Source organism: Cupressus sempervirens, chromosome 4 (genome assembly GCF_028749045.1).
Source record: "Cupressus sempervirens isolate cs-2001-9-10 chromosome 4, ASM2874904v1, whole genome shotgun sequence".
NCBI classification, from domain to species: domain Eukaryota; kingdom Viridiplantae; phylum Streptophyta; class Pinopsida; order Cupressales; family Cupressaceae; genus Cupressus; species Cupressus sempervirens.
This window is the reverse complement of record NC_143121.1, coordinates 598,368,755-598,396,187: the sequence shown is the minus strand read 5'-3', so window position 1 is coordinate 598,396,187 and position 27,433 is coordinate 598,368,755.

Here is a 27,433-nt window from a genome sequence, read left to right as displayed (position 1 = left end):
TCAGAGATAGCTAAATAGGATTACCAAAGCGGTGTAATCAAATTTGGGTGTCTACATGCATAACAATCAAGATGATATATATTTTCTATTTCTGATATACAAGAAATTACATGCAATGACTGAGGAAATTCTCAGTACCTTGTACTGTTCATTGTGTCTGATATACAAGTAAGAATTTGCAAATATGCAGGCTGTCTCTGATATAACTTTATATTTATGCTTAAAATATTGTGATAAGTTTTTTGATATGACAATATAAATATACTCAAAGATGATGCCATTTCTAATGGTAGACTTTATATGCCTACACTGAATGGGTGCCAAAGGCAATATGCTCTCTTACAGAGCGATCATTGTGAGATGCAAAATATAATAAGTTCTTCCAATCATCCTGAGTTGAATGATAGAACTACCTTTTTATAGCTTTCATTAGAAATGATTAGTCATGTTGTAAATGATGTGAGTTATATCTCTTTTTAGTCCCACCCTTTCATAATAATCTCTAATAAATTCTCTTATGATCCAGATTGGTTTGTTCACAATAAGCACTGGGCGGGGGTGACTTGGTGAGCTGACCTAATGGGTGGACTTGGTGAGTGAACATAAAGAGTCCACTTGGTGAGCATACTTGAATTGTTGGACATGGCGAGTTGACTTAAAGTGGTGAGTTGATGGGGCAAGTGGGGGTGAGTTGGTGAGAAGACTTGGAGAGTTGGCCTAGGGGGCGGACTTGGTGAGTGAACTTAGAGAGTCGACTTGGTGAGCGTACTTCAATTTTCAGCTTCGCAAGCTAACTTGGGGAGCCGGCCTGGAAATCTAACATGGTGAGTGGGCTTAAAGTGGCAACTTGGTGGGGCAAGTTGGTGAACCCACTTAGCGAGGTGACTTAGAGATGCGACATGGAAAGCTAACTTGGTGAGCAAGCTTGATGAGCAAACCTAAAGACTGACCTTGATGAGGCACTTTGTTGGGGTGACTTGATGATTTAACTCAAAGAGTCAACTTGGTGAGCATACTTGAACAGTCAGCTTGGTGGGGCAAGTTGGTGAGCTGATTTAGTGAGTCTGCTTGGTGAGGCGAGAGGTGAGTCAACTTGGTGCAGCGACTTGGTGAGCTGACTTGGTGAGTAGACTTAAAGATTGACCTTGATGAGGTGCTTTGGTGGGGTGACTTGATGAGAAAACTTAAAGAGTCAACTTTGTGAGCGTACTCGAACAATCGACTTGGTCACATGACTTGGTGGGCTGGCTTGGCGAGCCGACCTGGTGTGCATACTTGAATAGTAGACTTGGTGAGCTGACTGAAAGAGTCAACTAATTGAGGTGACTGAGTGGGAGTGACTTGGTGAGCTGACCTGGAGAGTTGACCTAGGGGATGGGCTTGGTGAGAAAACTTAAAGAGTCGACTTGGTGAGTGCACTTGAATTGTCAGCTTGGCAATCAGACTTGGGGACTTGGTGGGACATGTGGGCAAGCTGACTTGGTGAGGCATCTTGGTGACATGACTTGGTGGGTTGGTTTGGTGAGCCAACCTTAAAGAGTCAACTTTATGAGCATACTCGAACAATCGACTTGGTGACATGACTTGGTGGGCTTGGCAAGCCGACTTGGTGTGCATACTTGAACACTAGACTTGGTGAGCTGACTTAAAGAGTCAACTCGTTGAGGTGACTTGGTGGGGGTGACTTGGTGGGCTGACCTAGAGAGTTGACCTAAGGGGAAAACTTGGTGAGCAAACTTAAAGAGTCAACTTGGTGAGCGTACTTGAATTGTCAGCTTGGTGAGCTGACTATGGGAGTCGACCTAGCAAGCTGATATGGTGAGTCAACTTAGAGAGGCGACTTAGTGGTGCAAGTTGGCGAGCTAACTTATCGAGGCCACTTGGTGAGGTGACTTCACAAAGTGACTTGGTGAGCTGACCTACTAAGTGTACTTAAAGACTGACCTTGATGAGGAGCTTTGGTTGGGTGACTTGATGAGAAAACTTAAAGTGTCAACTTGATGATCATACTTGAACAGATGACTTGGTGACATGGGGTGACTTCGTTAGCTGACTTGGCGAGCATACTAGAAAAGTCTACTTGGTGTGCTAACCAAGTGAGTTTACATGGTGAGCGAGCTTAGAGAAGCAACTCTATGGGGAAACTTTGTAAGCACATTGAGTGAGCCTACTTGCTAGGGAAACCTAGTAAAACCACTGGGTGAGTCGACTTCATGAGTTGACTTAATGAGTCAACTAGTTGAGGTGACTGGGTGGGGGTGACTTGGTGAGCTGACCTGGAGAGTTGGCCTAGGGGGTAGACTTGGTGAGTATACTTCAATTGTCAGCTTGGCAAGCTGACTTGGGGAGTTAGCCTGATGATCTAACATGGTGACTGGGCTTAAAGTGGCAACTTGGTGGGGCAAGTTGGTGAGCCGACTTAGCGAGGCCACTTAGAGATGTGACATGGCAAGCTAACTTGGTGAGCAAGCTCGATGAGCGGACCTAAAGACTGACCTTGATGAGGCACTTTGGTGGGGTGACTTGATGACTGAACTCAAAGATTCAACTTGGTGAGCATACTTTCACTAGTGCATTTGGGTTCATTTTTTGACCTTCATTGATCAAAATTTTGACCCAATTTTTGATCAAATTTGACCAACCCATTGGTAAAAAAAATTTCTAGTCAAAATTTTGACCAACTCACTGGTACATGATTTGTCTCAATCATATAACTAATTATATAATTTTCATATTAGTTACTGTCAATGTTTTTTAGGCATTCTATAAAATAGTTCACATGCCTTGCGTATGATATGACATTTTGCATGCATACTGCACTCTCTCTCATCTGACTAATGATGGATTACGTAGAGTGATCTGAAACCATGATGCTAAAAAACACACAATCAAATCCAAAATGAACTTGCACTACAAATGGATTTTGGAAATCTGATATTGGTAAAATTGCATGCATGTCTACCAGGACAATCACAACTTAAACATATATTTGTCTTAGTAGACATGCATGTAAATTAATAATATCAGATTTCCACAATCCATTTGTAGTGCAAGTTCATTTTGGATTTGATTGTGTGTGTTTTTTAGAATCATGGTTTCAGATCATTCTGTGTAATCCATCATCAGTCGGATGAGAGAGTGTAGGATGCATGCAAAATGTCATATCATATGCAAGGCATGTGACTATTTTATAGAATTCCTAAAAAAAATTTACACCTACCTATTGGTGGAAATTTCCACTTTCATTGGTCAAAATTTCCACCAACACCTAGGTTTTTCCTAACTTTTTTGGTGGAAATTTCCACCAATGCCTAAATTTTTTTCTACCTTTGTTGGTGGAAATTTCCACCAACACCCAATTTTTTTCCACCTTTGTTGGTCGAAATTTCCACCTTCATTAGTCAAAATTTCCACCAATGCCAAAAAAAATTTCCACCTTTGTTGGTCGAAATTTCCACCTTCATTGGTCAAAATTTCCACCAACACCAAAAAAAATTTCCGCCTTTGTTGGTCGAAATTTCCACCTTCATTGGTCAAAATTTCCACCAACACCAAAAAAGAAATTCTACCTTTGTTGGTCAAAATTTCCACCAACGGCCAAATTTTTTTCTACCTTTATTGGTCAAAATTTCGACCTTTATTTGTAGTGCCTACCCTCATTCACATCTTTTCTAGACATTGATGCTATTATTATCAGACTTTGATGGACTAGTTTTATGTTGATGGTTTAGTGGTATTGTTTTGACACTATCAGATATTATGATATGGATTCAGTTGATATATAATGAGATCATTTAGACTTTACATTTCATGTATGTATGATGATCATTACATTGTTTTTAGTTATTAATGATGATTAGTTAGATGGTATATTATCTCATGTGTTTTATTATGGATACTTACCCCATACTTGCATGTGTATGGTGTGCATGTTTTCATATTGTATGGCGTTTCTGATGTGGTTAAGGAAGGGAGTCGTAGTCACCTGCTTAGTTGGGATCTACACTATGCACCACTTCTTTCCATTGTCTATTTAGCTTAGCATTATATATATTGTATGTGCATGCATGGTTTTTCTGCAGGTTGCAGGTACCGGGTATCGACTTCCCTGAATTGCCAGGATGAGCGTACCCTATTATACTATCTCAATGATAAGAGAAGGGAGATAAATTCTCAAGTCCAAATCCCAAACCCTTAAACCATTTGTCCTAGTGAGTTAGGACAAGTATCAGAGTTGAGTACCCACCAAATGTGTCAGATGACATATTTCATGATTTTTAACCCTTTAGACTGATTTTGTATGATTTGTTCTATGATGGGTTTTCATATTTTATCTTGGAGGTCTATGGTGAATTGTTTATTAATTAAGTCTTAATAAATGGATTTAATTAATAAATTAATTATTTGAGAAAATTAATATAAAATATCATGTTATTTGATATTTTGATTGTAATTAATTAAATGTGAATTATTGAGGAAAATGAATTAAATAAAAGAAAATTAAAAATTAATAATTAATAATAATTATAAAATAATAATAATAATAATAAAAGTTATAAAAGTTAAAATGAAAGTTATAAATATTTAAATAGAAATTATATAAAAAGTGGATTGGAGTTATAAGCTTGCATGGGAGTTAACGCACTTCTCTATTTCTCATGTGTCAACAACACAGAGCTTAGTGCATTAATTAAGCACATGATGTCTACAACCATAAGGCTCATCTTGAAGGTTGGAAAAGACCCATGCTTAGTTGGTGACACCTTCCAGCTATTTCTAGAAGCATTCTAGAGGTTTCCTAAGAGCTCTTTATATTCAGGCATCCCTAGAAGCTTAGAGATAGTGTTTGTAGTGCAATTGGAGCATTGGAGGATTCAAGAATTCTGAAGAAGGGAGCTTGTTCTACGGGGTTTCTGAGGAAGAGCGAATTAGCATCAGAATTTGAGAAGATTCTTGTGATTTTACTTATGCTATTTCCGCATCTTGCATTCCCTGTCTTCTTCGTGTCTTCCATATGTCTTCTGAGGAATTTCATATTTTTATTGTATGCATTCTCAATATGGGCAATTGAATTTATGTGGAAATCTTTATATGCATAGATCTAAAAGAAAACGGGGCTAGGGTTTAAATTCATAGCCAAACCCATTAGATTATTCATTGGATAAATTTGAAGATCAAAGATTTAAAGGAAAATTTTGAAAATTAGAATTTCTAAGTAAACTGTGTATATTCTTGAATCTGCATACACATATACGTATATATCATTATATACATATATACATGTATGTGTTGTGATGGTGATAAACTCTGCATGTATATATATATACACATATATATATAGATATATATACCCATATATATATACATACATATGTATATATATACATATATATATTTATTTATATAATAATCGAATGTCAAATCGCGATAGAGTTTCATGTTAATAGTATTTCATATCGCATGGGAACGTTTTTATAAAAAATGTTATTGAAAATCGCGTTAAAAAAAAACATATACATGATGTTGGGTGGGTATTATATACCCCACCCACCGCAGGCCTACGAGACCGCAGTGTACCTACGATCCGCAGTGTACCTATAGTGCAGATCTATTGGGCCACGCGATTTTAAAATCGCATTGTGATTTGAGTTTGGTTTTAAATTATATAAAGTTCTATTTGCAACGTTATTTCATATGAGATTTGGATATGAATCTCGATTTTGTTGCAATATCATTAATTATTAAATGTTATTATATATATATATATATATTTATGTATATATATATATATGTATGTATGTATGTATGTATGTATGTATGTATATAAGTATATATGAGTATATATGTATATATAATTAATTATAAATGAATATTATAAAGTTCTAAATTAATGGATCACTCTTTTAATGATTTAAAATATTGATATTAAACTTGTCAATTATGAAGAGATATTAATAATTAATTTAATTAAACTCAATTTAATTAAGATTAGTTATTAGAATATATAATCAAAGTTTTGATTCATTGAGAGTGTCAATTTTCAAACAATGTTATATAAACAAAATATTATTAGATCAATTAGAAAATTGAGTCTAATAGTTTTGGGGAGAAACTTTTATCTATCAAACAAATACATGGGTAAGAAAAACGTGAGATTTCTCCACTTAATATAATTTGAAAAAACGTAAACTAAGACTTTTAAATTCAAATTTGAAAACTTAGCAAAACCAAAACATGTGTTTACATTGTGTATTCTTTATGCTATTGTTTTGGGTTTTGGGTTGACTAGTGTTGACCAGTATAGGACGTCTACCAGAGGCTTGGGGGTTATGTGATTGTGATGTCATGATGATGTTTTAATCTCGATCTTTATAAACCCAACCATGGTTTGTGATGGAATTCTCTATGTATTGGATGTGATTACTGATTGTTATAGTTGAGATTCTTGTGTGTGAGACTCTTGACCTAACCATTATTTTGGTCATCAATCAGTTATCCTTGATTATTTTCTAGTCACCATGATGGGATTGAGATGTGGATTTATTCTTGATGATGTCTTGTTGTGACATGTTTGACTCAACCATTTTTGGAGTCTTCGATCAGTTTGATTGAGATATATTTTGGTTATTGAGAACCATTGGATATTTGATTATCAGTGATACTTCAGTTGCCAATAGAGACCTGTTGTGTTCATGATTTTCTATGGATGTTGCTCATGGAGATTTGATGCTTTATGCATATTTGATGATTTTATTATGGATTATCTTTTGTGATTATGAGATTTATGATTCCATGAGCATTAGGGTAGGATATCTGCATGTAGTGACGGGAAGTGGCTTGCAATGGGGGCCGGGGCCCTAAGAGGCTGCCAGGGTAACTCATTGTAAGTTGGATTAATAAGTGATAACATTCACACCTAATACTAATAGAATGAACCTAAAAAGATAAGTGTTTTGTTCTCACCCATGCCTTGAGTGCTTGTATAGGCTAGGATGGGAGTAGTGAGACGCATGGTTGCGACCTTGCATTCCGTAGTATGCCTCATCAGCATGAGAGGATACTAGTGGCCGCATGAAATCAGTATGGACTCATGGAGTTTAGCTAACTGCCAAGGTAACTTGTACGTGATAAATGTGATGAAACTTTCCCACTTGCATGGTAGGTTCCTACATGTCATTGTGTGCCTCTGGGATTAGATGTTAGATTTTGTGTTTGGAACCTTTGAGTTAGTATACTTTTAGGATTCCTGGACTTATGGAGATTTGTTCTATGTGATTTTGATAGCCTGTTTGGGACTTGAGATTATCTCCTTAGCACGGTGGGAGTGGACCACTTAGGTACCACGTGGTCGGGTGGTAGTGTATTTTCCACTCTTATCAATTTGAGATTCATTGAGACATCGTGGTTGTTGCATCCTTCATGATGGTGGATATGTATCCTTTTTCATTGATGATTAGCATATGTTAGATGATGTTATCTTATGCTTTTATTTGCATGTTAGATTACTTTCTACATATGATGTTGTATTTATTAGGAGTGACATTCCTACTATGTTAGTATTGATGATCTCTTCGGTGATTTGGAATGTTACGCACAGAGGGATGGCTAGGATCCACGATGGTCTAATGATGCTATTAATGGTTGGGAGGAACCGTGCACTTAGTTTATTATGTTTGATCTTTATGATGGATGTATATGTTCTCTATGATGTTGTATCATGTGATTATCTCTACTTTGATGTATCATGGATTAGAATAGGATGATGTACCTTATTCTACATATGTATATTTTTGAGCTTGTCATACTGTGGGACATGTACAATGGAAGAATGAGCATTTGAAATGTAATGTATAAACATTGGAATTATCATTTCATGAGGATGTTGTGCTAGATGGATTCATGTATGTAATTCAATGTTAAGGGATCTTAAAGAATGTAATCTGTTATGTATTTTATGTTTACTTTTAGATGGACATTGCTATTGCTTCCGTTATTGTGAATAAGTTATATGTGGTATTTAATTTCTTGATATTTTTTTAAAAAAAATCCTACCAAACTTAGTGAAAATTCTAGGTTAATTCTTTGGATCCCTTGGCGGGGCATTACATTATTGGTCAAAATTTTGACCAATTCCTGATTGAACTTAAACAATAGTTGTGGAAGGTTTTTGACCAATAGATTGGTCAAAATTTTGACCAACCAATGAGTTGGTTGAAATTTTGACCGAAAAAATATTGACCAATGGGTTGGTTGAATTTGTTGAAAACTAGGTCAAAAATTCAACCAATAAAGGTCGAAAAATGAACCCAAATGTACTAGTGTATGTTGCTCTTATTTTCACTTGAAGTATATTTGAATATATCTCTAAGTGAATGTTCTAGGTTCCTTTTATGAAAATTAGGTTTGGTTTCTTTAATTTTATTAACCCTAGAATAGCCCTAATCTTTGTTTCACTAAATGTCACCCTAGAAAAGCTTTTGGGTTGTGTGCCTTATCAAATTAAATTGAGAAAGAGAAATAATTTTAAATTCCTCACTTTCTATTTTTGGTAACCTTTAAAAGTCATTCACATTGTTAAAATATTTCCTAAAGTTTCTAAAATATTTTTAACCCAAACTTTTACCTCTAATTTTTTGTAGGTTCATGTTTCTATTTGAAAAAGTAATTGAGTAATGATAACCCTTGATCTTTTCAAGATCAAGGGTTTTTGCCTTGTTGCCATAAGAAATCACATGTCATTTACTACTAGCAACATGGTTACAATGTCATGGGACCTAGTTAATATAAAATCAAAGTTTTAGGGTGAGTGACACACACCATTGGATCTTCCTCTAATCGACAGTGGTCATCTTGTCACCATGGGAAACCACAAGGTTTTTACCCTTTGTGACATAGTGACTGTCCACAAAAGGAAATAATGTGGGACCAAACCTAAAGATGGCATCAGGAATTTACTTGTCATTAATAGCTTTGTCAACATGTTATTTTTTCAAATTGTTAGATGCCACAAAGGATGTGCACTAAAAGAAATGTACTTTTAATCCACATTGTCAAATCTCCTCAAGATTGATGGTGGTCACCTTGCTACCATGAGAAGTTGTCAGTCATTGTTTTGTCACTGACGTCAAACCTACTATTTACTGGTAAGACAATTGATTATAATATTCAAGTACTATCACTTAGTTGATTGATGAAGAGGATTCAGTCAATAAGGTGTAACATCAATACCTAAAGGAAAGGTTGAGTTATGATTATGTAATGAAGTACAAGGATCAGTTAAGACAACGATGACATAATGTATTGATAATATACTTAAGGTTACAAAGATTGGTTACACTTATAAACTTTAGAAGAACAAGTTGCACAAATTTTGTCTTCCAAGCTTGACCAAATTGATGGTAGGTGTTGAGAAAAGTTAGTGCAAGCTGAGTAAAAAATTAGTTGGAGCCAAGTAAAAGAAAATTTTAGTGTATGCCGAGTAAAATAGTTGAAGCCAAATGAATTCATAATTGTTTTTAAGAAACTTAGTATGTGCTAAGCATCAATAAACTTTAGTTGATGTCAAGTGAATTCATAGTTTATGCTGAGCAACATAGTATGTGTTGAGCATTAGAAGATTGATAATGCTGAGCTGCTACATTATTAGAAAAATCAAAGATTCGTTGAATCTGAGCTAACAAGTTTATTTTCTTGAAGTCTATGAACCAGGTGGTAGATAAATTTGATGAGTTGGTGGCACAAAATTTAAGCTAAACCATTTCTAGGTGAATTCAAATGGATTCTAGAAGAAGTCTCTAGAAGAAAGATGGACTATGAAGTAGATACATTGTATCCTACTTAAGCCATCCAAACCCTAAAATTGATGATGGAAAATAGAAAAGTATTTTAATTTCCTATTTATAAGAATGTTTGGTCATGAATCAAAAGAGAGAGAGGGTCAAATAAGACAAGGAAAGAATAGAGTAAAGAAGGAAGACAAGAAGTCAAGGACTTTGCTTCATTACGAAACCAAAAAGGTGATAGCATTGGTGTGCTAAGCAAGAAGGCTCAAGGAGGTATATGCTTAAACGGTGAACAAGTTGTCAAAATTGCAAAGTATGAAAGCCAAGAAAAATTGAGGAATAAAAAGTGACATGTAATATGTAAGATAAGTTATAAGTTGTATCAAATCAAAAGCTTTACCATTACTCTCTAACAATTGTATTAGTTTAGGGTAAAATCCTTTGGATTAAGGTTGACCTAACAATCACTTGAAAATCCTTTAATCAGGTGGCATTCCAAGTGAATGGCCTAAAGGCCTATATAAAGTCTCACTTCTAATAGGGTGATTTAAATCCCTTAATCGGATCACATTTAATAGTGTGATTTGCAACCTTTAATAGGATTGGTTGTTCATAGGGCATTACTTCAAAAGAGTCAAAAGGAGTAGCATGCAAAATATGAATGTTTTATGGGTTCACTAAGCTAAGTGAAAAGTTTTATTTGTACATCTGGACCTTGAATATTTAATTCACCCTACTCTTAGTTATTCTAAGTAATTCTAACAATTGGTATCAGAGCCATTTGCTAAAGAGGACTAGTTTGAAGGTACTAGAAGCACAAAAATCAAGATGTCCAAAAGAGAAGTGCCCAAGCTTAACATAGACAAATTTCTTGCATGGAAAAGTCTTTTAAAGTTGCATCTTGGAGGAATAGGAGATCATGCACAATCCACCATCTCAGTGGAACATGTTGATCCTACTAGAGTTTCAACTACTGAAGATATGAAGAAGAAGAAAGAACACAATCAAGAAATGTTGGAGATTTCCTCTACTCTAAGCTATGTAGAGTTTGATGACATCAAAGGATGTGACACTATAAATAAAATGTGGGATGCCTTGCACACCATCTATGGAGGAGAAATTTTTTTTTAAAGATCCAAACATGAGATCCTCAAAGGTAAATTTGATAACATGAGAATAGAAGGTGAGAATATTGCTCAATATATTGTTAGGCTTCATAAGAGGAGCTACTAGTCATATAGATGATGATACTATTTTAAGAAAAATCTTAAGAAAAATACTACTTTTTTATGCTATTAGAGTATCTACAATCCAAGAATTGAGATGTACTCTAGGAAATAACCTAACTCTTAAAGGTCTAGTAGGTAGACTTACTACTTTTGAGCTATCTAACTTTGACAATTACAAACTAGAGAGTCTTGAATCTACTTTCAAGGCTAAGTTGTTATTGAAAGATTCTAATAAGATGAAGTAGAAGAAGAAAAGCAAGATAAAATATGTGTCTAGTGATAGTGATACATATGAAGAAGATTTTGAGCAACTGGAAGCACTATTGGTAAGAAGATTCCATAGAGGAAAAGGCAAGTTCAAAGTTAAGTTACCTATCATTTGTTTTAATTGCAATAAGATTGGTTATATTGTTACTAGATGTCTAGAAAAGAAAAACTATAGAGGAAGTGATAAGTAAAACGGTAGAAGAAATAAAGACAAAAAGGATTACAAATACAAAGGTAAGACATGCTACATTGCTGAAGAGGATGAATCTGATGAACATGATGATAAATTAGTTTATGTTGCAATGAAATATGAATCTGACGAAGATGAGGTAACTACTCTTGTGACTTGTGTGAACAAAAATAAGAGATGGATCATTCATAGTGGATGCTCACATTACATGATAGGAGATAAAAGTAAGTTTGTTACCTTAAACTATTACAATGGAAATAGTGTTAGATTTAGGAATAATGCTCCATGTTTGATAAAAGGAAAAGGTTCCATCAAACTTATAGGTAAGATCTCATGTGAAAATGCTTACTATGTTGAAGGAATAAATTATAATCTATTGAGTGTGTCACAACTAAACAATTTGGGATGCAAAGTTGAATTTGAAAACAAGACTACTAAGATATATGACACAAATGGGAAATTGATTGGAAAAGGAGATCAAACTAGAAGCAATCTATTTTACTTTAATATAGAGGATGCTACTTGTCTTGTTGTGAAATTTGATGATGTATGGCTATGGCACAAAAGGTTATGCCATGTTAACTTTGATAATTTGATTAGTATTAGTAACATGAAGAAAGTTAGAGGTTTACCCAAGTTGAAAATGCCTGATAATGTGATAGGTAAACAATGTTAGCTAGGGAAAATTACAAAGTCAAGTTTCAAAAGCAAAACATATACCTCTAAAGAGATACTAAAGATTTTTCGTACTAACTTGTGTGGACCAATTGAAGTGCCAAGCTACAAGGGAGACAAGTACATAATTCTATTTGTAGATGATTATTCTAGGATGATGACAATCATGTTTCTAAAACAAAAACCTAATGCTTTTCAAATGCTTAAATGGTTATTGGCAATAGTTGAGAAAGAAATAGGTAAAAGTCTGAAATGTTTGAGATAAAACAAAGGAGGAGAATTCAAATCAAATCAGTTTGAAATGTTCTATAATGATAGAGGAATCAAAAGAAAAACATCTACACCTAGAACCCCTCCACAAAATGGAATTGCTCAAAGGAGAAATAGGTCAATAGTGGACTATGTCAGGACACTTATGATGGAAAAGAAAGTTTCTCTAAAATATTGGAGAGAAGCTATAAGAACAGTTGTCTATACCCTAAACTGTGTGCAAATCAAGAAAGGTACTCATTCAACACCTTTTGAACTATGGTATGGATACTCACCCAATGCAAAATTCTTTAAGGTATTTGAGAGAAAATGTTACATTCTTAAAGATGTTAGAAATGGTAAGTTTGATGCATAAAGTGAAGAAGGTATATTCCTTGGCTATTCAACAAGAAGTAAAGCATACAAGTGTTTAAATATTAACATTAACAAAATTGTGTAAAGTGAAAATGTGAATTTTGATGAATATATAGAAGCACATGATGCTGAAGCTATGAAAAAGCTAGAAGAATACAAATCATTTGTATACTTCTATGAAGGAATGCCTACTAAAGAAGAAGCTACAAAGTTGGAAACCAACAACATGTTTTAGTAACTATTGACTCACATCTTGTGAATGTCGAATTGAATTTAGGAATTGAGCTGCATTTAGATGCCGAGTTATAGAATGAAGGAACTACACATTATGATTGTAAGGTTAGTGTACATGAAAGAGATGTTGAGATACCCGACAAAAATATACATAGTGACTCTAAAGCTGAAAATCAAACTGAAGAAACAAGTACTTAGCCAAGATTGTCCAAAGATGTTAGAAGACATCATCCTACTGACCAAATCATTGTAAACAAAGATGCTAGACCAATGATAAGGAATAAATTGACAAGTGAATCATGTTTGCTAAGCATGAAAGAACCCAAGATAGTAAAATATGCATTAGAAGATGTTGACTAGTGTAAAGACATGGAAGAAGAGATTGAACAAATAGAGAAAAACAAAAAAAGACAAAAATGTAATTGGCACCAAGCCGGTATTTAGAAATAAGTTAGATGAAAATGGTGAAATCACAAGGAAAAAAGCAAGACTAATTTGCAAAGAATTTGCACAAGAGGAAGGAATTGACTATGAAGAGACATTTTCCCCTGTTGCAAGATTGGAAAGAGTAAGAACTCTACTTTCTTATGCTACATAAAAAGGATCCAAAGTCTATCAAATGGATGTTAAATCCACATTTTTGAATGGCATACTGGAAGAAGAGGTTTACGTAGAACAACCAGAAGGATTTGTTGATGATAACAATAAGAATATGGTATGTAGACAACACAAAGATCTTTATGGTTTGAAACAAGCACCAAGAGCATGGTATGAAAGAGTTCATAAGTATCTTGTGAAGTTTGGATTTGAAAGAATTGATGATAACAACAATCTATACATAAAAATAGAAAAAATTAAAGGTACTCTATTATCTAAAGTTTTTGTTGATGATATAATATTTGGAGGATAGGATGCTTTATGTAAGGATTTTACAAATAAGATGAAACATGAATTTGAAATTTCAATATTTGGGGAGATTAAATTCTTTATAGGATTGCAAGTATATCAGCTAAAGTATGACATATTTATCACTTATTCAAAGTACATCAAGGAAATACTGAAAACTTTTGGACTAGAAGATTCAAAACTAGTAAGTACAATGATGATAAAAACACACAAACTATCAAAGAATGATGATTCTACTAAAGTGAATCAAACACTATATAGGTCTATGATTGGCAAGATGCAATATGTTGTACATAGCAGACCTGATGTTGTATTATCTATAGGGATAGTTGCAAGATTCTTTGCAAATCCTAGGGAAAATCATGTAATGGTTGTAAAAAGAATAATGAGATACTTGAAAGGAATAGAAGAGTTTGGCCTATACTACAAGAAGAATGAGAAGTTTGATTTGAGTGTCTACACTGATGCTAACTAGGCTAGAAACATAGATGATAGGAAGAGTACCAATGAAGGAGCACTTTTCATAGGCAAGAGAATAGTTACATGGACTAGTAAGAAATAAATTTGTACCTCACAGTCTATTGCTAAAGCTGAATAGGTCGTTGCTGCTATAAACTACACAAACATTATATGGACCAAGTAGCTACTCAAAAGAATGAGGGAAGAAATAACAGAACCAATGATATTTTATTGTGATAACACAAGTGATATTAATATATCAAACTCTAGTGATGAACACTAAGACAAAGAACATTGCAATCAAGTATCATTACTTGAGAGAGCTAGTTCAAGATGTAGAGGTGAAGATGGAGTATATCAACACAAAGGAACAAATTGTTGATATCTTCACAAAACCATTACCTAAGGATGCACATGAATATCTCAGAGGTAAAATAGGGGTTATACCCCTATCAAAGGCTATCTAAGTAACATGAGAACTACCCTGCATCAAATAAACTAATCTCCAAATGTCACAAATTGATGTACTATTTCTCACTTTAGGTGTTGCATAAAGTAATAAAAATGCTGAAATTTCAAATTAGTCACAAGCAAGGTGATAGAACGATAAAATAGAGATACTAAAAAATTCTATATCTATATGTTAAGATGAAAAGATTATATGTCTTTGGCATTGTTGTCAAAGAGGGAGAGATAGCATTAAATTGATCATCATTAGAAAGAGCTACAAGAGATATTCTACTGATCAGAAGGGAGAAAGTATACCAAAGGAAGATATCAAGAGACTGCTATGTAAGAGGGAGTTAATTGTTGATGTTGCTAAAGAAGGAGAACTCTTAATCTACCTAGTAAGATAAAATTACAAGAAGAAACTCAGAGGGATTCATAAGAAAGAATTTTGTAATCTAATCAGAAGATGGAAGTTGTTGATAGAGGGAGAAATTTTGATACAAGTTTTCCTTTTGGTCTTGTCTTATTGTTTGAACTTAGTTAGTTTGGACAAACAAAGTGTTTTACCACTCAGTTGACTTGGTTGATCAATTTGGTTTGTAATCAATGCTAAAGAGGGAGCTTGTTGAGATCTGATTGAAAAGATTATTGCTAAAAGAAATCATTGTAAAAAGGAGATTGTTGAAGTAGAAGATGTGTTTCAATCATTATTTTTTCACTGATGTAAAATTTACTATTTTCTAGTAAGACAAGAGCTTATAAGATTCAAGTACTATCACTTAGTTGATTGATGAAGAGAATTTGATCAATAAGATGTAACAATAGCACCTAGAGGAAAGGTTGAGTTATGATTATGTAATTAAGGACAAGGATTAGTTAAGACAGTGATGACATAATGTATTGATAATCTACTTAAGGTTACAAAGATTTGTTACACTTAGAAACTTTAGAAGAAAAATTTGCACAAAGATTGTCTGCCAAGCTCAACTGAGTTGATAACAAGTGCGGAGCAAAGTTAGTGTAAGCTAAGAAAAAAATTAATTGGAGTCAAGTAAAGGTAAATTATAGTGTATGCTGAGTAAAATAGTTGAAGCTGAGTGAATTCACAATTGATGCCAAGCAACATAGTATGTGTCAAGAATTAGTAAACTTTAGTTGATGCCGAGTGAATTCACAATGGATGCCAAGCAATGTAGTATGTGTCAAGCATCAAAAGATTGATAATGTTGAGCTACTACATTATTAGAGAAATCAAAGATTCGTTGAATCTGAGCTAACAAGTTTTTTTTTCTTGAAGTCTATAAGCCAAGTGGAAGATAAGGTTGATGAGTTGGTGGCACAAAATATAAGGTAAACCATTTCTAGGAAAATTCAAATGGATTGTAGAAGAAGTCTCTAGAAGAAAGATGGAATATGAGGTAGATATATTGTATCCTACCTAATCCATCCAAACCCTAAAATAGATGATGGAAAATGGAAAAGTATCTTAATATTCTATTTATAGGAATGTTTGGTCATGAAGAAAAAGAGAGTGAGGGTCATAGAAGACAAGGAAAGAATAGAGAAAAGAAGAAAGACAAGAAGTCAAGGACTCTGCTTCATTAAGTGACCAAAAAGGTGATTGCATTAGTGTGCTAAGAAAGAAGGCTGAAGGAGATATATGCTTGAAGGGTGAACAAGATGTCAGAACCACAAAGTATGAAAGCCAAGAAAAATTGAGGACTAAACAATGATCTTAATCTGCAAGATAAGTTCTAAGTTGTATCAAATCAAAAGCTCTACTGGTACTCTCTAACAATTGTATCAGTTTATGGTAAATTCCTTTGGATTAAGGTTGACCTAATAATCATTTGAAAATCCTTTAACTAGGTGGTATTTCAAGTGAATGGCCTAAAGTCCTCTAACAAGGCTCACTTCTAACATGGTGATTGAATTCCCTTAACCAAGTCACATTTAACAGTGTGTGTTGTAACCTTTAATAGGGTTGTCCTTTCATAGGCATCACTCCAGGAGAGTGAAAAGAAGTAGCATGCATAGATATGAATGTTTTATGGGTTCATTGAGATAAGTGAAAAATTTTATTTGTACATCTAGACCTCGAATAACTGATTCACCCCTCTACCCAATTATTCTAAAGAATTCTATTAGACATCAATGATGGTCACTAAGTTGCTAATGATAGTTGCTTGTTTTTACCCTTGGTGACATAGCGAGAGCATGACACGTGTCTAGAGGCACAAGTGGGTCAAATGTAAAGTGCCAACAATGAAAGAAAAGGCTTATATGGAAGGTTTCAATTGGATCGACCACCAACTTAGAGGGTTGAAGCTGAGTCATTAAAGATTTTATTCCTCAATTGTTAGTTTTTTCAAAAATTGACAACTTGTTTTCAAAATTGAACGGTGGTGCCACTCTACTTCTCTATGATCCATTTATGAGAATTAAGGCTCCCCATGTGAAGTAAAACTAGGGATATAGTGCAAGATTTAGAGATATTCTTCATGCAAACAAATTTCTAATTTTTTGAGAGCTAAGAACTTGTTCAAGAGCTATTTTTTGCCTGATCAAATCATGAAGAATTTTCTATACTATCAATTCACTATAGAATTTAGAAGGAAGAAAAAAAAGAGCCAAGTAAGTATCTCAGTCTCTGTATTAATTCAAAGCATTTTGGTATTCTACATTTCTATCAAACATGCCTCCAAAGAAAGGTTTCTCAGGGGAAATAGAGTATGCTAGTAGGAATATACATGATATTTCTTGAAACAATTGACTAAATCCACAAACAAGTCAGCCCAAATGAAAAAATTAATTCTTTTGAACCCATGACTCTGGATTGTAGATGGTTTGTATGATAAGAGGAATCAGACTAGGGATGCCATTACCTCAAAAATAGGGCTCCAGTTGTTCAAAAAATGGTTCTCAGAGAGGAAATTGTTTGCCTCCCATGGGAATATTTGGAATTTTAATTTAGGAAAGCTAGCAGTGCCTAGGGTTTTCATGGATTTAAACCTTCTCACAACTATAGCCCTGAACTATGACCCAGTAGCTAGGATAGTGAGAAGAGTAGATGGGGAGTGCTTAATAAGAATTAATGCAGAAGAAATTTGAGAGGTTTTGGGTTAGAGCTAGTCATAGATTACCATGAGATTATAGACTTTTAGGGATTAGAAAAATAATACTTCTCTCAAAAGGATCAAGTCAGATAGATTTCATTGAGAGGGCATTTGGCTACAATTGGAAATTTGACCTTTGCTACAATATCTACTAAGTAGCCTTTTGAGAAGAAATTTTTCACTACTAGGGCCATAAACATTTAAATGAATTTATGTAGGGTTTTTGGTGAGAATAATAAATATTTTATGCCAATAAAGTTTACGTACATGATGACATAGATCTCTTCTTTTGGTTTGGATATCATCTTTGATTTTGCATCTTATCTAGTAGAGGAGATTCACTTAGGTTTAGTTGGGATTGCAAAGAGCAAAGTTGAGAAAACATTTGGCCATTATTCATTGTTGATGCATATGTTCTTGTTTAAAGGGGTTGCTTACTTTGAAAAAAAATGGTTTTAAATAGAGAATATGAGGGAAAAGCTTTGCCAGTCTAGTTATAGAGTGTAGATATGACCTAGGATGTAGAGGAGGCTAGCTTTGTGAGATTTGATAGGTATTTCACATCCAGGTTGAGGAGCCTCATATTAAGGGCCAATCCTAGAATTCATAAGGCACTACTAGATTTTATTAGGCTTGTGGACAATCCTATTAGTTTAAAGGTGTATCGTAGTTGGGAAGACATTATACCATACCCTATGTCTACAATTTTTAGAGTGTATGGATTCCAAGAAATTCCTTGTGTACTTCCTTACCAAGTACCTCTGAAGATGGGAATAGCTGAAATATTATGGCAAATAGGTGGGTTGGAGGAAGCTCAATTGATTGGTCAGTCTAGGGGCTCAATTTTCCCAAGTTGCATAGTTTCTCACCAGTTTATAATCACCAAGGGTGGTTGGTTGTATTTGTATAAATTCTATAACCAATATAAAATGGTTGTCTCCCATGAACATTTCAATGGCAGTGAAGGATTTTTTGATATTTTCAGACGGAGGGCTAAGATTGGTGCCAAGAACCATCAACCCTACTTCCCTAAGGACATAATAAGGAATGAATTCTCTCTCAAGAGTAAGAGATTAAAAAAAGAGAAGTGGAGAATTTATTCTAGGGTTTTAGAACTTGTTAATTATTTGATAAGAAAAATAAGCCCCTGAAGGATGCCAAGTTAGAGGCAGATAAATTAAATAAATTGATGATAACTTTTCTAGAGATCATGGAGGCTATGAATGAGATGAAATTATTCTTTATTAATTCTTATCTTGATAAGACCTGAGAGGTCATGAGAAAACTATCTTTCAACCCAACACTAGGAGCAGGATAGTTAATTATTCAAAGAAGACCTAGTTACAATATAATTTAGAATAAGAGGCCTTTGGTGGACAAGGGAAAACAAATAATTGGATCAACCAGTGTTGTTTTGGAGGAGATTCTTGATGATCCCATGCCTAAGAGGAAAAAGATAGAAGAAAATAGGTGCCTAAAATAGATGACTACTCACCTATTTAGTCCCCATTACATATAGGAGATGAATAGCTCACTAAGTAGCAAATGGAGCAAATTGTATCCCAAGGGGGAATCTTTATTACTACTACAGAATTAGAAGAGAGGAATCCTCAAGAACCTCCTATTTTGAGCCTTCAGTTAATTGTTGCTAACTACAAAGGGAGGGAGTTGGACCCTATGGTAGAACAAGCTAGTTAGGAGTTTCTTCCTGATGATAACTTTTTAAAATCGAGGGCTTTCTACCTGTTTGCATGGAGGAAAAAGATTGGATTATTTGAAGAGAGATGTAATAAGGTAAAAATAGAGCATCTTGAGATGGAAGATGATTTCATACAAGATCAAATCAAGGATGAAATGATGCAAGAATTTAAGAGCTTGACCCCTGAAGAGGGGAGGAAAATGATAAAATCATCTTGGGTCTTGCTTTTACCAAATTGGGACACTGATGATGTAATGGTTTTTAATTCTATCACCAAGAAATTAAATTCAAATGAAAAGGTGAAGAAAGAGCTAAAAGGTGCAAAGTTTAGTGAGGATCATCCTACATTAGTGATCTGGTCTATCAAAAAAGGGTCCAAAGCTAGCTCCTCTCAGCCTAATGATACCGGCTTGATTGGAAATTTAATTGTGAAACACGTAGAGGATACTAAAAGTGAAGAGGACATAGATTTAAATGTTGGAGCATCCAAGCACACCCTAGCCACAAACCTAAGGTAAAAAAGGGATAGATTAGAGCTATAGGAAAAATATGAGAAGGTTCTGGCCGCATATAATAAAGAGGTTCAAAAGATGATAGAACTTGAGAATAAGTTGATAGGGCACCAAGGGCAATCTAATAGTCCTAGAATCACTTATCCTTATCTACTAGTGGATCATTTTAAATCCACTCCTCTTATTGAAATTCCAAACACACCACAAAGATCTCAGTATTACACTACCGAGGATTTTGAAGAAGAAAAGAGTAAACTATGGGCATTTCATGTAGAGCTAGATATCTAATATGAGGATAGAATAAGGAAATCTATCATGTATCTAGTTGATAAAATTGATTGGCCAAAATTATATGAGAAATTAGTAAAGATAATACACATATGGGATGAGCTAAAAGGAAGTGATAATGCCCTAAGGCTAATTGTTAATAAATGGGACAAAAGGGATAAATATATTACTCTGTGGTCTTTTTCAATGATTAGTTTATCCTATGAGTATATAGAAAATACTTATGACTTGACCAATGATCTCTCTAAGTTTGATGATAAAATAATTGCATTGCAAAAGAGGATCATAAATTATATTGACAATTATAAGAGTATTAACTTTGAACTCTTCCCACATACCATAGATAAAAAGGATAAATTGAAAAATAAAGAGGAATGGGCCCAGGAATCGGATGAAATATTATGCCTTAGAGTGAATAAGGTCATAAATGAGAAGGGAAATGCATAGTGGGTAAATACAACTAAAGAAGTTGTAAACATGAAATTATTTTATGATTCTTGGAGAAAAGATTTTAGTGAAATCAATAAATTAGGAGAATATGTGATGAAGAAGTAGCATGAGATTCTAAATTTTAATTGGCCAAATGACACACTCTTTGACAATTGGATGGCAGATTTGTTCATGCAAAATAGTTGGAATGTGATGAAACTAATGATGATGAAATGGAACAAGATGAAGTGAAAATAATTGACACATCTATAAAAGTAGAAGAGGATAGAGGTAAACAACCAATTGTAGTTACAAATAGCGAGGCCCAAATAGATGACTTGACAATAGGACAACCGACTGTGACTGTTAATCTATCAGTACAAGATGTGATGGATGGAGAACCCCAATGTTCAACTCAGCTTTCAAGTACCAGAGCAAGGCCCATACATGAAAATCCAATGGTCACACACTCTAAAAAAGGAAAAACACAACAAAGCCAATCATAAACTCCTAAGCAACAAAAAGTGCAGCAGAAGTGGTCCCACAAGAAAATATTCATGACTAAGAACATTCTATTGCACCATTTTTTGTCTTTTATGACTGTAACTTTATAAACATATTTTTTTCTTGAGGACAACTATTAGTAATCTCGATGCCTAAAGCTTGCTACATATCACATTATATAAGTGTATTCTAAGGCTAGAGAGGGGGTCTAAGTCATTGTATAACTTTTAGTTTTACTAAGTTTCGTTCGGTCCAGTCCTTGATGCAAGTTGTATGATGTATTTTCTCTGTAAATATGAGAATACATTAATTTTCAAGGATCATGGTGTCTTGTCTTAAGTTGTTTTGAATTCTATTTCAATGTTACATAATATTCAAAGAGGATTAATACAAATATGAACTATCACCATATCTTTTCTCTTTGAATCTTGTCTCCACTTTTATTGATTGGTTATTTTGAGATTGTATGAGCAAAGCTTGTTCAATTTAATGCAACTGGGATAAATTGTATGTCAATTCACTATTTCTTTTGATTCAATGAATTAAGTTATTGCTTCAATGAATATGATTAGATCACCAAGTAGTAAGAAGGATTTATGTAAGAATCATTTTTAGGGAGAATTGTTGATAATATTGATTGTAATACAATCAATTAGGTCAAGAAATTGGATAGACTCTGAATCAAAATAGATGTGACACTGATCAATTATTTGAATTATTATATGAATATATCATGGATAGACATCAAGAAAAATCTTAAAATCAATATCAATTTTACTTTAAATGTATGAAGAATGTCATAGCTAGTCAATACTTGTTTACATTTAATCTATCTGTTTCAATTAGTTGCTATTACTCAGAATTACTTGTAGATTTGAGAAGAATTATGACCAATTTGTTATAGGGGACTAGTATTGTAATAGAATGTCATTGAATGGTGAAAGTAGTATCAAGTTTTAAATCTTGTATCCCTCAGGTGCACCCACCTTGGTTTTGTAGAGCCTAAAGAGTAGAAAATGTTTTATGATTTTTTTGAAGTTGGATCAAGATCTGAAGACCATCTAGCTGATCATGGGAAATAGCTAATCCTTAGGTTATTTTGATCTTTACCATCTTGATATCAAGTATTTTGTTTCTTGGTAGTGTAAAAACACCAACAGTCACAAGGACTCAAGTCATAATCAAAGGCTGCTAAGTTTCATCTAGTGCAACCTGAGTCTAAATCTGAAGGACTCAAGTCATAGATAGTGGGACCTGAGAATGATGTAGATGATCATGGTGAGGCAAGTGGAACAAGTTTTAAATCCAAAGTGCCTATATTAGCAAGATATTTCAAAAGGCACCATGCACCTGAGAAAATTATTAGAGACAAATCAGATGGTATAATGATAATGATCAATTGAAAAGTACATGTTCTCTTACTGAATTTGAACCTAAAAAAGTTAAAGATGCTTTGGATAATGAAAGTTGGATTGAAGCAATGAATGAAGAGATAGAATAGATAGAATGAAATAAGACCTAGACTCTTGTTCCTAGACCGAAGGATAAGAATTTAATCGGCACAAAGTGGGTCTTCAAAAATAAGTTGAATGAAGATGGAGAAGTTTCAAGAAACAAAACAAGGTTAGTATGCAAAGGTTATTCTCAAGAGGAAGGTATTGATTATGGTGAAACTATTGGTCTTGTTGCAAGATTAGAAAGTGTTAGGACTTTAATTTCTTATGATACATAGAAAGGATTAAAAAGTATATCAAATGGATGTTACATCTACATTCTTGAATGGAATTCTAGAACAAGAAGTTTATATAGACTAGCTTGAAGGTTTTGTAGATCCTAGAAAAATGGATATTGTTTATAAATTGTACAAAGCATTATATGGTCTCAAGAAAAATCTCAGAGCTTGGTATGAAAGAATTCATAATTATTTTATGAAGATTAGTTTTCAAAGGGGAAATGGTAATAATAGCCTATACATCATAGAAGGACCAAACAAGAAGATTGTGTTGGTAGAAATCTTTTTGGATGATACATTGTTTATTGGAAATGATGATTTGTGCAAATTTTTTTGAGAGGAAATGAGTAAGGAATTTGAGATGTCATTATTTGGAGAAATTAAATTCTTTGTTGGTGTAGATTCAAGAGAAGAAAGATTGTATCTACATTACTCAATCTAATTATATCAAGGAGATATTGAAGAAGTTTGGAATGGAGGATTCAAGACCAGTTGGAACACCTATGTCTACTAGACATAAGCTTCCAAAAATGATGATTCCATGGAGGTAGATTAGACCACATACAAATCAATGATTGGTAAACTTTAGTATGGTGTACACACTAGGCCCAATATTGCTCTTGCAGTTGGTATGGTGGCAAGATTTTTAGATAATCCTAAAGACAATCATAAGGTATCTAAAGGGTACTGAAGATTATGGATTATGGTACAAGAAAGGAGGCAACTTAGATATAAAATCCTAAACTGATGTAGATTGGGTAGAAAGTGTTGATGATGGGAAGAGCACCAATGGTGGAGCATTCTTTATTGGTAAAAGACATGTCTTGGACAAGTAAGAAGCAAAATTACATCTCTTAGTCTACAACAAAGGTAGAGTATGCTCAGTAGTAGTTAATTATTCCAATGTTGTTTCGTTCAAACAACTATTGGTAGGCATAAAAGTAAAAATCAAGGATCCAATGGTTATTTTCTGTGATAACACAAGTATAATTAATGTATCAAAAAATCTTGTGATGCATACCAACACCAAGCATATTGCAATAAAATAGGATTTTCTAAGAGAATTGGTGCAAGAAAAAGAGGTGAGATTTGAATATATGAATATTAATAAATGAATTGAAAACATATTCACCAAGTCATTACCTAAGGATGCATTTTTTTTTATCTAAGAGGTAATTTAGAGATTATTCCCCTATCTAAAGCTCACTAAATAAAGATTAGTGATGCATCAACTAGAGCATGTTGAAGATCAATCGAGTTGATGTAATAATGAAAGGTTAGACTGCGTATGAATATATACACCAAGTACATTGATATTCACTATATACTATCTTTTGCATAAGATGTGAAAAAGGGAGAGATTGTTGTGTCATATCATAGAAATTTTCTAAAGAGGGAGAATATACATATCACAAAAAACAAATTGAAGATGTCAAAGAAGGAATACTTGGTCTTATATCAAGGAAGGGGGTTTGTATCAGAAGAAGATGTTGAAGATAGAATAAACTTGGAGAGTTTTTTGATAGAGGGAGAAATTGAAGTTAGAGGGAGTTCACACTTATAGAGGGAGTTCTCATGGATGAGAGTCAAAATGAAACTAAGGATATTATCCTTACTTGATTTTTCTTTAAAAATTTATTGTATTATGACATGGTGTGTTTTCATCAATGCCAAAGAAAGAGATTATTGAAAATAATTGATCAATTGTATAGTATCTTTGATGTTACAAAAAAGTCATAGCTTTACTACTTAGTGTATGCCAAGTTCACTTGGGCATTGAAGACAAGTTCCCAGATGTTGAGTGTTAACTGAGCTCACTCTGTTAACAAAGGAAAGTTGGATGGAACCAGTGCTAACTGAACTCACTTGGTTACCAAAGGAAGTTTATGAAGATGCAATTTTAACTAAGTTCACTTGGTTAACACATGAAAAAAAAAATAGTTTTAGTTTCTACCGAGAAAGGTCAATTAACAAAGGATTTTCTTGTTTTGGCATATTGAGTTTAATGGATTCATTTATTGGTTCTAACCAATTGAGGAGATTAAGTATTATTGTTATAATTTGTATTCAAGCTGACTTGAAAATGTGTATGATATATGTATAAGATCAAGTTGAGGATTTAATATGTGGAAGATAAGAAGATGCTTAGAGGAAGTGAATTGGAAGGATAAAAAGAATATCCTTGTTAGGCTAGAAAGATTAGTTTGATTAGGAAGAATCAATTATTCAAGCCAGAATTGAGATCTAAAATTAGAAAAATAGTTACATTAGCAATCAGGTCATATCATTATTACTCTCTAACCATTGTAGCACTAAACTAAATCTCTTAATAGAGTTATCCTAACAACTATTTTCCAAATCCTCTAACAAAGTGACATTTCTAAATTGAAGTGACTAAAGACCTCTAACAAGGCCACTCCTAATATGGTGATTAAATCCTCTATCAAGTTCACACCTAATAGTTTATTTTTTAACCTTTAAAAGGGTTGGCTCCTAACATGGCTCACTTTAAAAGAGTGAAAAATAGTAACTAAATGTAATTGGTGGTTTTTCCCAAATTAGTTTTCCAAGTTAAATCTTGTTTCACTTGTGTTCATGCTATTTCTTTTATGTGTATGCAACTAAGTTAATTAAGGTTAATCATAGTTGATATCTTAAGATCTATATGTTTTGTATTTGTTGAGTTATAGTTGATATTAAAGTTCTTAATGAGTTACAACATGTTGTTAGTGTTAATCGAGTTCTTGTGTGTTAATCGAGTAACAACAATTTTAGAAAATTTTATGTTTTGTACTGACATCTAACTGATCTAGGATTTATTTTAGTGGTAACTGATTCACCCCTACCCTCTCAGTTACTCCTCTTATATTTCCAACAATAATATCATCAAGATACTGGTGAGAGTGATGGGTTCATTGACTATTATTTTATTAGTGCATGCACGAAAATAAGGGCATACAGATGGAAGTGATATAGTGTGTCTATTGGAGGTTGTATTTTCCACATTTTCTTTTCCTAGCTTTATGTAGATTTCTTAGATCCATTTAAAATTCTAAATGGTAGAATGATGCACTGCTAACCATTCAATATAATAGTATTACTAGTTAGCTCTATCACTTGCATCAACCTGTATGTGGCACAATGGACATCTACCAAAATAACTATGAGGTATTTTGTCTTGGAGGCTTTAAAAAAATTTGAAGTACCAATTCAAATGTGGATTTCGAAAGCAGATATGGGAATATTTTTTTAAGGATGTGAATGTGGGAGGAAACATATATGTATATATATGTATATATAAATGTGTGTATATGTATATATACATGTATATATGTATATATAAATATTTATGTATATATGCACATATATATGTTAGAAACAATAGCCCACCAAGATAACTGGGTGTTGGCATTATGTTATATTTTCCATTAGTGACAACACTTATTCGATTTTGTATGTTCACTGAGTTCATCACTCAGTCTATAATTTATACTGAGCATTCAGTAGTTGCCAAGTAAGTTCATCACTTAAGCAGTTCACACTGACCATTCCTCAAGCTACCAAATGAGTGTGCAGTCCAGCAGTGTTTACCAAGCTTGTAGTGTTCACCAAGAAAGTAGTGGTCATTGAGCTTCTCAGTTTCCACCAAGTCATCAGCTTGTGAAATGAGAAGTCAGTATCTACTGAGTGATGGATGTGTAGTGTTTACTAAGTGATAGCAAGGTAAATGAAGGATTCAGTATCTATCGAGTAACACTATATCTATCGAGTCTCTAATGGTTACCGAGTTCCAATTTGTGTGATTAGTATCGAATGATCTTCTACTTCTACTGAGTGCATGATGATGTCAAGTAATGAAGTGGATGCCAAGTATCATAAGTTCACCAAGTCAGCTTGAAGAACCTAAGTTTTCTACTATTTGGTCAGCTCAGTAATGTTTTTCTTACTTGTGTTTTAGTCGACCTTGTATTTGTAAATATTGGAATAGTATATATGTAATGTATTATATCATTTTTAATGTATGGATGAAATTATCAATGAATGATATGTAATTTTTTGAGAAGAGTGAATGCAAATCAGTAGCAAAACAGAGTATTCAGCAAGGTCTACAAGGAGCAATAAAGATATATTAGTCATAAGAGGTGATCTGTACTTCAAGGATCTAATTAGCAATCAAGTTGTAAGTCAAATCTACTATTTCATCCTAATAGGTAAATTAGTTTTCCAAATTCTTTAACAAGGTAGACTTAACAGTCTTTGTATAAATCTCTTAATAGAGTGCATACTTCATTGTGTGTTTGTAAAACCTCTAACAAGGTGGGTCTAGCAATCCAAAT